Here is a 12656-nt window from a genome sequence, read left to right as displayed (position 1 = left end):
AATGCTCACTGGTTATAAAGAAGGTCACAGCTGAGGATGTTGGTCGTTACACCTGCAGACAGTTTAGAGGCAATCCAGGGAAACAGCAAGGTCATCACAAGCACAACAAGAGAACAAGAAAACAATCCATGATGCAAAATTAATCCAAAACATAATAAACTCAAAATACTGGGTCCAACGGACACAGAACCGTGACAGCTACATAGTACTTCAGTTAGAGTCATTGACCTTTTTTTTTTTTTTTAACAATGTCCATATCTACTCCACTGATTAAAAAGGAGCATAGCCTCGAATGAATAGCCAATTATATGACCCTTGTCCAACATTTAATGGTTCAATTCATTGCCATTTTTTCCCCATTCGCAGTTTTTTACATATATTTTATAAATTAATGTGCACAGTTTGTGTTGTTAGTATCTTTGTTAATTATCCCGTTTGTCTTTTAACCCTAACATGAAGCACTTTAGTCTTTCAATCAGTTTTTGTTTTCTCAATCTTATAGAATATTTCTTACATTTAAACACAAAACTTTAGGCTGCTTTGGGGATGAAGAGCCATACAGAGAGGAATTAGGCTAGTAACAAATGTGCAAAAATGACCCATACAACTCATGTGCAGTGATTTTTGTGTAACTATTATTAAAAATTGACACATCACCAACTAATTAAACATGAATGACTCAAACAGATTTTACACAGATGTGATGACTAACTGCTAAAAGGTTTTCTGTGGATACAAATGTCTACAAATATTTGTGACATTCTTTTCTTTCACTTACAGATTGGTAAAAAATGTGTGCACGGGTTACCAGACACACACAGGTTACATTATATTTGTGTGCAGTTTTAACATTATATAGTATATTGTTATTAAAAATGATCTAATTTAGTAGCCATAGCCACTACCTTAACAAAACAGACAGGTAAAGTGGCTATCAGGTAATTGCTAATGAGGAGCCAGGTTAACATTTATGTTAACTCTTCAATATTTCAACACTATTAAAACAGGAGCTTTACTCACTGCTGAAACCTCACTGTTTAGCTGCTAGTGAGGGGCGGGGCTGTGTGCCTGTCTGTGGTGATGTGTCAGTTGAAGGAGGCGCTGTTGGTCTTTTTAGTATCAATTATTATCTACTGACTTTTCTTTCTTTTAAAAATCCTCTTTTAAGACTCTGACTGTGCAGGCTTTGTTCAAGTGCTGTTGGAAAACTTGGACATCTGAGCTTTCCTGTGCATTTATGCATAGTGAACTGGTACTTATACAGAACCTTCCTATATTCAAGTTGAGCATTAAATAGCTTTCTACTACAAGTCATTATTCTACCAGTCACACACATTTCTGCAGTGCTCTAATCTGAGCATTTTTATCTGTTCACACACACTCACACTATAGCCTATAAAGGCAAATTAATGTTTTGGATAAGTTAAAGTAACAAGTTGTTCTTGTCAAGAGAATACAGCCAGTCCAAAATGTAGTGCACAGACCACAGAAGACAATTTCTGTTGGGGGAAAACTCTGTAAAAAACCCAGGAGAAATAAAGACACAATGAGACAAAGTTACTTTCTTTATCAAACGTGTACACGGGTGAGCTGCTAAGAACAACTCACACCATGCACAGTGGCTTGGTAATTTTTATAGGCACAGAGCACAGAGACAGTGAGAACAGGATAACAAATAATAAACAGATAAAATAAAACAACTCCATATATGGTGCTAGTCTCGTCAGCAGAGAGCTAGGGAAGATAAAACAATCTAAAACAATGTGTCCCAGAAACAAGATGTCTTTGCTGGGAAAGTCTAAAAAGATAATTCTAAACTAATCTAACCATAGGCAAAGGGCAGACAAAAGGCATCTTTGTACATTTAAAAGAAGGTAAAGAAACATAGAATCATTTTTTCCTGTAACATTCCCTCCTGTTTTAACTTATTTTAAATGTATACAACAATTGTCTGTGAAGGTTATTTATTAAGTATCTTAAGCAATTTTTTAATTTTCAAAATGTCAGCATAGCAGAAATGGAAGTCATTTGGTCTAAAGAATAAAACAAAAGAAAATAATAAAAAGAAAAACATAGTAAATGAAAATCATAGTAAATGAAATAACAAGTGGAATAAACAAGAAAAAATAATAAAACTAAAGCTACAAAAAATAAAGGATAAAAACCTTATATTTTAAAACGAAAACTACAAAAAATAAAAGGATGAAAACTAAAATGAAAACTTTGTATTTAAAAATGATGAAAACCTAATATGTAAAATGAAAACTTCAAAAAATACAAGGATGAAAACCTTATATTTAAAATGATGCAAACCTTAAATTGAAAACTTTATATGTAAAATAATGAAAACTTCATAATGAAAACATCAAAAAATAAAGGATGAGAACTTCAAAAAATAAAAGGGTGAAAACCTTATATTGTACCTGCATAAACTACTAATGTGTTAATCAGTGCATGATCACTTGACAAGTCATTTTTAATCACCACGTCATTTATTAGCAGCTAGTACAAGTTCTCCTCTAACAGAATTGCAACGGGATGTTGTTCTTCTTGAGGCACGGCAACATAAGCAGTCATTGTAGTTGTTATCATCTTTGAAATCATTACTCTTAGGCATGGCAACACACACAACATTAATATGAGCAGTGCTATCATGATGAGACCTAGAAGGAAAAATGGCTTTGCTACAGCAGCCAGCCATGAACCGCTGAACAGCCAGTCAAGCCAGCCTTGTGCTGTAGCTGCTCCAGGTGTGTGGTCAGTGACATATTTTTGCAGAGCGGTCAAATTCTGCAAAGCTTCATAAATGCCTCCTCCAGTTTCGTATCCATCAGGGATAAAAGTGCAACATGTTTCCCCGATCAGCTTGCAAACTCCTCCTTGTGATGCTGTTAGCAGGTCTAGTGTCAGTCTGTTCTGCAGCACCATCGTTCTGATGGCCTTCTGTTCTCCTGCTAAGGCCGTTCCCAGGGCCTTAGTTAAGTTGATGTGTCGTAGCAGAGCATATCGGTTGATTTCCACGTGATCCCGCACCTCGGCAACTCCAATGCCGGGGATCAAGCTCTGTAAGAATTTCACTCCTCCTCAGATGCGAAACTCTGGTTCCTTTACTGCTTGGTGCCGTCCGTGCACATCCTGTCTGGTAATGAGTCTTTGTTTGTAGTATCATTCGGTAGCTGTAGTTGGAGCGACAGTTGAGGCTCATCAGTGTCGCGTTACTGGCACAGGTTTCGTTGAGTGAACAGTCAATACACTTCCTCTCGTTCCTCGGTGGGCAGAAAGTGTATTTGCATAGCAGTCAGTTTTATTATTCAAGTGAGCTGTAGTGTTCATAAACTGCCACCAGAAATTAGTGGCATAGCCATGGGGAAACTTGGTGTACTTTCCTTTGTCATACAGTGTCTGCCTTTTCTTCATATAGCGTGACTTATTGTCCCTCACGGAAGCAAAGATGAGGAGCCCGGCCATGGTCAGGGCCGCTGCAGTTGTTAAGAGCCACCACCTCATGACGACGGGACACACCCTCCTGTCGCGAGTAGACCCCCCGGCCAGGAAAGCTGACCCCTCCACCGGGCGAGATCACAACAAGTGGGCAAGCCTGCTGTCAGCTGTGTTTAGATGGCTTCACTTACTGGCTCTGATGGATGCAAGATGGTCGTTCCGCTATTTTGCAAGCTCCAGTTTTTCCTTTGGAGCACTTTGATCAGAACCCAGTCACCGGGCTGTGATCTGCAAGACACTTGATAGACATCATTACATTCTTCGTCATTTACAATCATCTCTTTATTTTCCTACAACTTAGACATACATTTTGCTACTGAAATTGTATCTGCCTTTTTCACTGGGTAGATTTCTGGCCACTTTGAGAATACATCTATAACCACTAGGGTGTATTTTGACCCTTGACATTCGCTTAGTTCAATAAAATCCATATGAATTGTGTGAAAAGGATGAGGCGGAGTTGGAAAACGGCCTCTTTGTGGTCGCAGGTTACCCTGAGCATTATATTTTTGACACGTCATGCACGTTCTGACAAATTGTTTTGCTGAAGTTTCAAAATTTACAGTGTAGAAATGAGAGTTGACAATACAGGTCATTCCCCCCGATGACAAATGCGTACAGCCATGAGTCACTAATGCCGCCATCTTGTGGAGCGATTTTGGCAACACTGGCTTGCCATAACACATCATTAAATCGTTTGTCAGAACTGCACCGTGTTTTAGCCATTTTGCCTGCTCTGCTGTGCTTGCTGCTTTTTGTTCACTTTGCAACACATCCAGTGGAATCTGATGTGTGTTTACTGCCATCAATGTCATGTTTGTCTTTTGTGCCGCCTGTTTTGCGGCTCTGTCAGCAAAATTGTTGCCTGTAGTAATAAAAGAGCTATCAGTTTTGTGTGCTGCACATTTACACAATGCGAGTTGTTGTGGTAAATTTATTACAGTCAGCAGGCGTTGTAAGAGGCTGGCATGCTGGACTGGTTTACCGGTTGATGTAATCATTCCTCTGTTTTGCCAGAGCTTTGCAAAATGATGCACAGCAGAGAAAACATACTGGCTGTCTGTATAAACGTTTATTTGTTTGTCTTTGTGGATTTCACATGCACGAATAACAGCTATCAGCTCAGCGCTCTGTGCAGAATATGAAGAAGAAAGTGGTTTTGCCTCTATTATTCTACTGTCTGTGGTTACTGCGTAACCTACACAATTTCGGCCTGTGCTGTAAGGTCAAATGCTGTTCTCCTAGCTTCCACACTTGCTGATCATAAGGTGGATCTGGGCCTGGAGTTTGTTTAAATCTCAGAATGTTGTGATACTCGGTCGGTTTCTGGCACTCAGGTGTAATACCAGAAAAGAATGGCATGACTGCTATCTTAAGTTTTGTCAGAGCGTCTCTACCTAGCAAATTTACTGGACACGACGGGTCATATATGCATTTAATAAAGCACCTGCGGCCACTTGCTGTGTGTACTAGTTCTAAAAGGGCAGTTAATTGTTGTACAGTTGTGTGGCCTGAAGCTGACTTTACAACTAATTTGTCCTCTACTCCTACAATCTCGTGGGAAGTGACCTTCCTCTCCACAGTTCTAGCAGGCGTTGTCTCTATGTTATCTGCTGTTTCTGCATGGCTGTCTGCGGCCTTGGTGTTTGTGACTTTGCTCGCCTCTCTGTTCCTGATAGCCACCTGCGAATTAGTGTTTTAGTCTGTTGTCAACAGTCAGCCTTATTTTTAAGTTACAGAATGCTTCTCCTTTTTTTTTTTTTTTTTTTTTTTTTGTATGGGAGAATAGATGCAACTCTACATTTTCACTTAAGGCAGTTTTAGATAATTTCTAGTTCTTCAAACAATGCATGGATCTCACACATTTCAAACTTTCAAGTTACGGTTGTTTCCCATTTATACAAATATATATATTTAACTTTGCATTGCTCACAGCTCATAGCTCACAGCTCTAAACCTAGGCATTTTTCAATCATATGCCTAATCACTATGTGTCATTGTGACTCTTAAGTATTGTCACAAGTTCGTTTAAAATCGTTTCCAAAACCAACAAAATAATCAAACAAAAACAAAAAACATAAACGTGTCAGGACACAAAAGAAAAAGAAAAATGCTGCCACCCGAACAAGGCAGAAGTCTCCATATGTTGGCTTTTAATAGCATGCAGCTTGTAACATGGTAGACTAATGTGCCTGTGTTAATTCAGCTCCATATTATTGTGTGAAGTTGCACTGGGTTGGGAGTGGTTTTGTGGTTGTCACATTTTTGGTGAGCCAATGGCTGGAATGGGGTTGGACTAATTAGAGGCAGGTGTACTTGATTGCACTGATACACTGGTCTACATATAGCCCACACTACAAACACTGCTGTGTTGTTTTGTCTCTCTGTGCAGTCCAGGGCCTATTATATGCCACAGCCTAAAGGCAGCAGAGTTCCAGAGGCTTGAGTGACCACTGACTATATGCTTGCAGGGTGGTGGGTCTCCAAGGACAACTTCTAACCCTGTTAAAGGCAACATGTGGGATGCAACTTGGCCGTGTGGCATAGCTGGCTCTGGCCTTGGGACTGTGTGTTTTTATACAATTCATAAGTGGGACACTGGACTGTTTTATCTTTTATCTCTTGATATATTTTTCGTCAATAAATTATCTTTTAGAATTTTATTGACTGACATCTTTTTGCCCATGACTGAAACGGTTGGTCAGACCTAGAGTCTTTCTTTGGGCAGAATAGCAGCTTCTGCTATAAAAGAAACAAATAAATAAAAAGAAAAGAAAATGTGGAACATGCTCATCAGCTTAGCAGTGTCTACATATTTAATTCAGCTTCTCAATCCTGTAGTTTTAGCTGTTGTCTACAGGGTTTTGCTTATTGGTTGTTATTATAGGTGTGCTCTATATCTCAGCAATGTGTCATTCTAGAATGATAAGTTTCAAGCTGGTCAAGTGCCTCTATGCACTTCATTAGTTTAGTTATTCTCTGTATTGTCTTCATCTCACATGTCATTACACTGAGTTTCAGCAAACCTTAAGCTTGATGCAGACTACTGCTTAACAATTATCCACCTCACATCATAACCGATTAAGGTGCCTCTTCATATTAATATTATGTCATTGTTAATATTATCCTCTTTGTCTTATATGACAGCAATAGCATATTATAATATTTTATCAGTGTGTACCACTATACTACTACTGAGCCAATTTGATAGTTAGGATCATCTTATTCAGCAAACAGATAATTTTGAATTCATCCAATCTGCGGTCACATTTGTTCTCTCTGTTGCATGGCGGACCAGGCAGTTCTATTATAATATATTATTTATATTTTATTTTGTATCCATCAAGGGCTTCAGATGACCTGCAGAATCATCCTTTTCCCAGGGTGGAGACAGTTACCTTTTCACACACTGTCCTTGGCTGAACAATGACACAGCCTTAATATACTTTATTTATGTTATTAAAATATTTTCGTGTGAATTATTTGCTTTATATTCATTTTATACATTGTGGGCATGGTCATCATGCCAACTGTGTTTCATTGTTGATATCACTTTACAGGTTGTTATCCTTGCTATTATTAATTTCAAATACTCTAAAGATAATTTCTACTGTAATTTTCCCTTTGTTTAGCTTTATTTCGTACTTTTTATATTTATATCTACTCAGTGGGGTCTGTTTTCAACCCTTTTAAACTACTACAAAACTACTGTGATCTCTAGTTTTCACTTAATAAGGGATTATTATGTTCTTCCTGATATGGGTGTCGCTGCACATGCGGCTGCAGGAATGAGTGATGGTTTACTAAAAGGATTGTGGACACTGCACAGTGTCTCGTCTTCTGGTTTTACTAAACTGGCAGTTGGATTCTGTTCTTCTGACTGTTTATATTTTGTTTTCTTAAATCTCTCTCTGTTTTTGTCCGGCGTCTGGACTTTTTCTTTTCTCACCACTGCTCGTCAGCAGGAATGAGTTTTAATTTCACTTGCTTGATTACCCGTCTTATTTATGTATTTACTTATTTTTGTTTAAGTAATATATACACGATACAGCTGCTATCACCTTCGCTGGTATTAGAGACGAGAGTGGTTGCTCACACGCCCTTCTACTTTCGGACTATTTCCAAAAGCGGTGTGAACTTTACAAGACGGAACTCGACCGTTCTCTCAACTCACCAGCACGTCAGTGAATAGCAGTAAAAGAAAAACACAGTAGGAGCGGCTCAGTCTCTTATTGGACCGTGAAAATTCAGCTTGCTCCGTTAATTAAACCAATACACACACACACATTCACATTCATACCTATTCGCGCGATTGGAACCCTTATCATAAGGGGAGCTGCCAGTCTTTCTGTAGACGAGCTACTTATTCCCTAGACCCTGTCTAGACCCAGCTGGGGGAGCTACCCAGAGCTCCAAACCTAACCCACAGAAGTGGGGAGCTTCCAGTCGCGACGAGCTACTTTCGCTATTTTAAATTCCCTGAATTTAAAATACGCTTTTACGCAAGATTGTGTCAGTGTGTCTGTATCTACCTGGTCGGTGTCGCCGGGTCTGGTCCACCTCGATCGGGCCCCACCACCGTGGGTCGCTTTCTAAGACGTTGGCCAAGACCCGAATTTAACGCTCTTGGTCTTTTTCCACACACCTGGTGTGTGGGCTGTCGACAGGCGAACAACGTGGACTGGTCACGGAGATGGGACACGATGGAGGTGCTCCGGCTGCGAAGGACCAAGAAATGTTGGGGGAAAACTCTGTAAAAAACCCAGGAGAAATAAAGACACAATGAGACAAAGTTACTTTCTTTATCAAACGTGTACACGGGTGAGCTGCTAAGAACAACTCACACCATGCACAGTGGCTTGGTAATTTTTATAGGCACAGAGCACAGAGACAGTGAGAACAGGATAACAAATAATAAACAGATAAAATAAAACAACTCCATATATGGTGCTAGTCTCGTCAGCAGAGAGCTAGGGAAGATAAAACAATCTAAAACAATGTGTCCCAGAAACAAGATGTCTTTGCTGGGAAAGTCTAAAAAGATAATTCTAAACTAATCTAACCATAGGCAAAGGGCAGACAAAAGGCATCTTTGTACATTTAAAAGAAGGTAAAGAAACATAGAATCATTTTTTCCTGTAACACTTTCTGTCTACAGAGTGTAAATAGAAATGGTTGAATGAAGAAATCAAACAGTAGTTTCTCTGATAATCAAAGCAACAATCAACCAAAAGCTTCAGATAACTCATACTGACTGCAGTAAACAGAGTTACTTTGGAAGAAGAGAAAGTGGAGTGGCGGAGTCTTCATTGTTTTCTGTGCCAATGTGGAACAAACCTCTGATGGTTTTCAGCCATCCCTCTGCAGAGGAGAAACACAACAGTGAGTCAGATCACAGAGTCCTGGTAAATGCATGAAATCACATGACTCCGATTAAGGTGACTGCTCTGTTTATTTTCTGTCAAAGTATACATCAGTTCTTGTGTTTTTATCACACTAACAGCATTTTCATGTGAGGTCACTAACCTTCACAGAAATATAACTGTCAATATTACTAATGGACATGAATGTGTTCAGCAGGAGCTTTTAGGTCAAATTCTCTTATACTGACCATGAACCAAGAGCACCACCACTTGCTGCTCCAGGGTCTTTCCCTCATTGTCGCAGAAGGTGCAGATGTAAACACCTCCATCTTCACAGCTAATATTTCTCAGAGTCAGACTGGCATTTCCTGTAGTCCGTGGGTCTTTCTTCATCTCTGTGCGGCGTCGGAACGATTTGTTGTTTTTATGATGCTGTGTCCGACCCTGCTCATATACGATTGCCTTGACTTCTTTATCTTGGATACGTTTCCACTCCACTATGATGTCCTCTCTCTTACATTTTTTGGATTCAAAGGGCAGCAGGACACTTTCTGCACCCTCTGTCACGTCCACTGCTTTGAGCTGGCAAACTGAGAGAGCAGAGAAGAACATCAACTGTAGCAAACAGCAGCAGTAAATCACTTTTTTTTTTTTTAAAAGAAACGTCTTTCTATAATGTGGATAACAGCAGGCTGTGTGGCTTAGTGGAGATCACATAATCACCTATTGCACGGAAGACTGGGAGGGGATAGAGATCTGTGGGAAGACTGTTTCAGGAAAGGCGTGCCAAAAATCTGTTAATCAGATATGTAAAAAAAAAAACAAAACGAAAGAACCATAACCAATGTGTTAATTCATCCTATCATATATTCAGGTTTTATGTGTGAAGATAAAAGTATAGGATACATATAATGCCTGACTGGTGCTGGATTTATTGATATCTGACAGAAAATGTCTGTCTTCTCCATTCAAGGTTAAAGACGTCTTTTTTTTTTTAGTTTGAAATTTATTTTTTTTCCCACTTCATTCTACATGTCTTTGACCTCTTGTAGGAGATTTTATCAGTATAGCATTCCTCCATGAATATGTTTGCTTCTTATCAAGGGCAGCTTTTGTTCTTTTGAAGGCAACTGCACGGACAACATTCATAACTTGAGAAACAACATCAGTGAGGAACTGAAGGCTGAGCTTTTGGGTATAAATTAGTCTTCTTCCTTTAGGGGTCTCAAAATGGATCATCTGCCTCTTACACCAAACACCACATCTATAGCACTCTCTCTTGGCATGAAGTCCTACTGCTGCTCACTGATCAACACTCTTCTTCTTAGCCTAGCATCAACAACTATTTCCCATATCTTCATAGTATCGCTCTGTAGTTACTGAAGCTCTGCACATTTCCATTGTTCCTGAAAGTCAGTACCAGTACGTGTCATCAGATTTTAAATTGAAACTCTCAACATCCCCACAGGAGCTGGCCAGGTCTGCAACACACACACTACCTGCAGTTTTCTTCATCCTTTTATATACAAGGCTCATGAAGACAGCAACAGCAGCAGCCAAGAGAACCAGGGGAATCAGGACAGCTGGGACAACTTTGACCCAGACTGGAGAAGGTCCTGTAAAAAACACAAGCAACCTGAACATCACCCACAGTAGTTTCACTTGTTCCAGCAGTATTTTAGATTTCTGAAATTTTAAAAAATGATTTTTCATATTCGATAGGGAAATGTGGCATCCTGCAGGATTCCACTTTGGGACCTATTTTGTTTTGTTGTTTTGACTGCCAGCAAGAAAAAGGACTGGCATGTTTTTGTCTAAACTTCTAGCTTACTTATCAGACATGTATATTGTCTGTTTGTAAATTATATCGATGAACACTGATTTGTAAATTATTATAATGCATTAAATGATCAAGATTAAATGTTCTGCTACTCTGTTCTTTTTGTAAGGCTACTGTTTTGTTTTGTTTTTTGCTTTTTATCACGCTTACCTCTTTTATTCAGAGGTAAGCATGATACGCGAGTGTCTGGTTTGAGACTTATTGCACCATGTATAAGCTATCTGAGACGAATGAGAATCCCTCCAAGAATCGACTAAGTTGAATCTTTGTGCAAACAGTCTTATGAATGAGTTAGAGTCTGAACTTCTAGAAGGCCATCTGTCTAAATAGCTGTTAAACACTGTATTAAAGTCTCCACCAAAAATAATAAAAGAATTGGGATATTTAGATAGGCAGCACGATGGCACGGTGGTTAGCACTGTTGCCGCACAGCAAGAAGGTCCTGAGTTCAATTCCACGATCAGGCCGGGGTCTTTCTGTGTGGAGTTTGCATGTTCTCCCCGTGTTTGCGTGGGTTCCCTCCGGGTACTCCGGCTTCCTCCCACTGTCCAAAGACATGCAGCTTGTGGGGATAGGTTAATTGGAAAATCCAAATTGCCACTAGGTGTGAATGTGCGAGTGAATGTGAGTGCGAATGGTTGTCTGTCCCTGTGTGTTGGCCCTGCGACAGACTGGCGACCTGTCCAGGGTGTACCCCGCCTCTCGCCCTATGACAGCTGGGATAGGCTCCAGCGCCCCCCGCGACCCTGAAAAGGATAAGCGGAAGCGAATGGATGGATGGATGGATATTTAGATAACCAGCGCAGTAGGCGCTCCTCCAACCTATCAAAATATAGTTTATTCTCCCTCTGACAGTTAAAACCATACACATTGACTAAAACATAGATAAGAGTGTGCAGCCTCAACTATTAGAAAAATGTAATGACCATCTTTATCTATGTCAGAATTCAAGATTTTACCATTAAATCTTCCTTTAAGTATGCAGACACCAGCAGCATGCTCTGTACCATGGGACATCCACAGATCATCTCCCCATTGCGATCTCCAAAATGTTTTTTCTTGTTCTGTTGAGTGAGACTCTTGTATAAAACAGAAATCTGAATTGAACTGCTTGCAAAACAAAAAAATAGCCTTACGTTTAACATTGTTTCTTAAACCTCTTGCATTTAAAGAAATAACAGACAAAGACATAATGATAGTAACAAAAATTAAAAGTGACAAATAAGAAAAAGCTTAGACCAAGTAAATGAAGAACAGTTGAATTGGGAACCTGGTCACTTAAGAGAGTCCTATATAAGATGAGAACTGCAACCCCTGAGTAAGGAAATTGTGAACTTGAATAATAATAGGAATACAATAGCCTAAAACAATAAAACCAATGTGGTAAAAAATAAATAAATAAAATAAATAAATGCTTCACATATGAGCATTGAAAGGGAGCTTAATAGAAATTTTCTTGCTCCATTTAAATAACTAATTATTCAAAAAAAGAATAAAAAAAAACAAACAAACAAAATAAAATAAAAAGAAGCTTATCCAGCTTGCTCATAACATTTTCAGCAAAAATATTGCAGCCAAACTGAAGACCAATAAACTTATAACAAATAAACTGCATCAGTTTAACTCTGATCGATTTATCAGTCCAACAACAAAAACAAACAAAAAAAGAACGGCAGTGAAACCAAGTTAATCTTAAGATACTTCAGTTTTCACCTCAAAATACCTTGGATCAAGTTATAGGGGTGGAAAAATCTCTTTTCCCTCCACGAATGCACGACCTCCTACGAAGAACGCCAGCTTGTTTTCTTTGCGCGCAGCTTCCACAGACGGCCAGAGTCTGTTTCTTCGGGCGCGGTCGTCAGGAGACAGATCCTCAGCCAGCTTTAGGTTGTTACCTTTCAGGTAGGTGGACTTCTTAGCAGCGCGCCAGACAGCATCGCGGTAGATCCTGG

The 12656-nt window shown here is 39.4% G+C and overlaps 1 long non-coding RNA gene across 1 annotated transcript; it reads right to left on the bottom strand.

The window, feature by feature from the left end:
- Positions 1-1557: 1557 nt before the first annotated feature.
- Positions 1558-12409, bottom strand: LOC143416175 (uncharacterized). The gene is made up of 5 exons (XR_013096551.1): positions 11664-12409; positions 10364-10480; positions 9588-9658; positions 9113-9454; positions 1558-8862 (listed from the first exon to the last, which is right to left on the bottom strand). It is a non-coding gene; the product is annotated as an uncharacterized LOC143416175 (long non-coding RNA).
- Between the last annotated feature and the right edge of the window lie 247 nt (positions 12410-12656).

The sequence above is a fragment of the Maylandia zebra genome, unplaced genomic scaffold, assembly GCF_041146795.1.
Source record: "Maylandia zebra isolate NMK-2024a unplaced genomic scaffold, Mzebra_GT3a scaffold26, whole genome shotgun sequence".
Lineage (NCBI taxonomy): Eukaryota > Metazoa > Chordata > Actinopteri > Cichliformes > Cichlidae > Maylandia > Maylandia zebra.
This window is presented reverse-complemented; position numbering and strand designations above follow the sequence as displayed.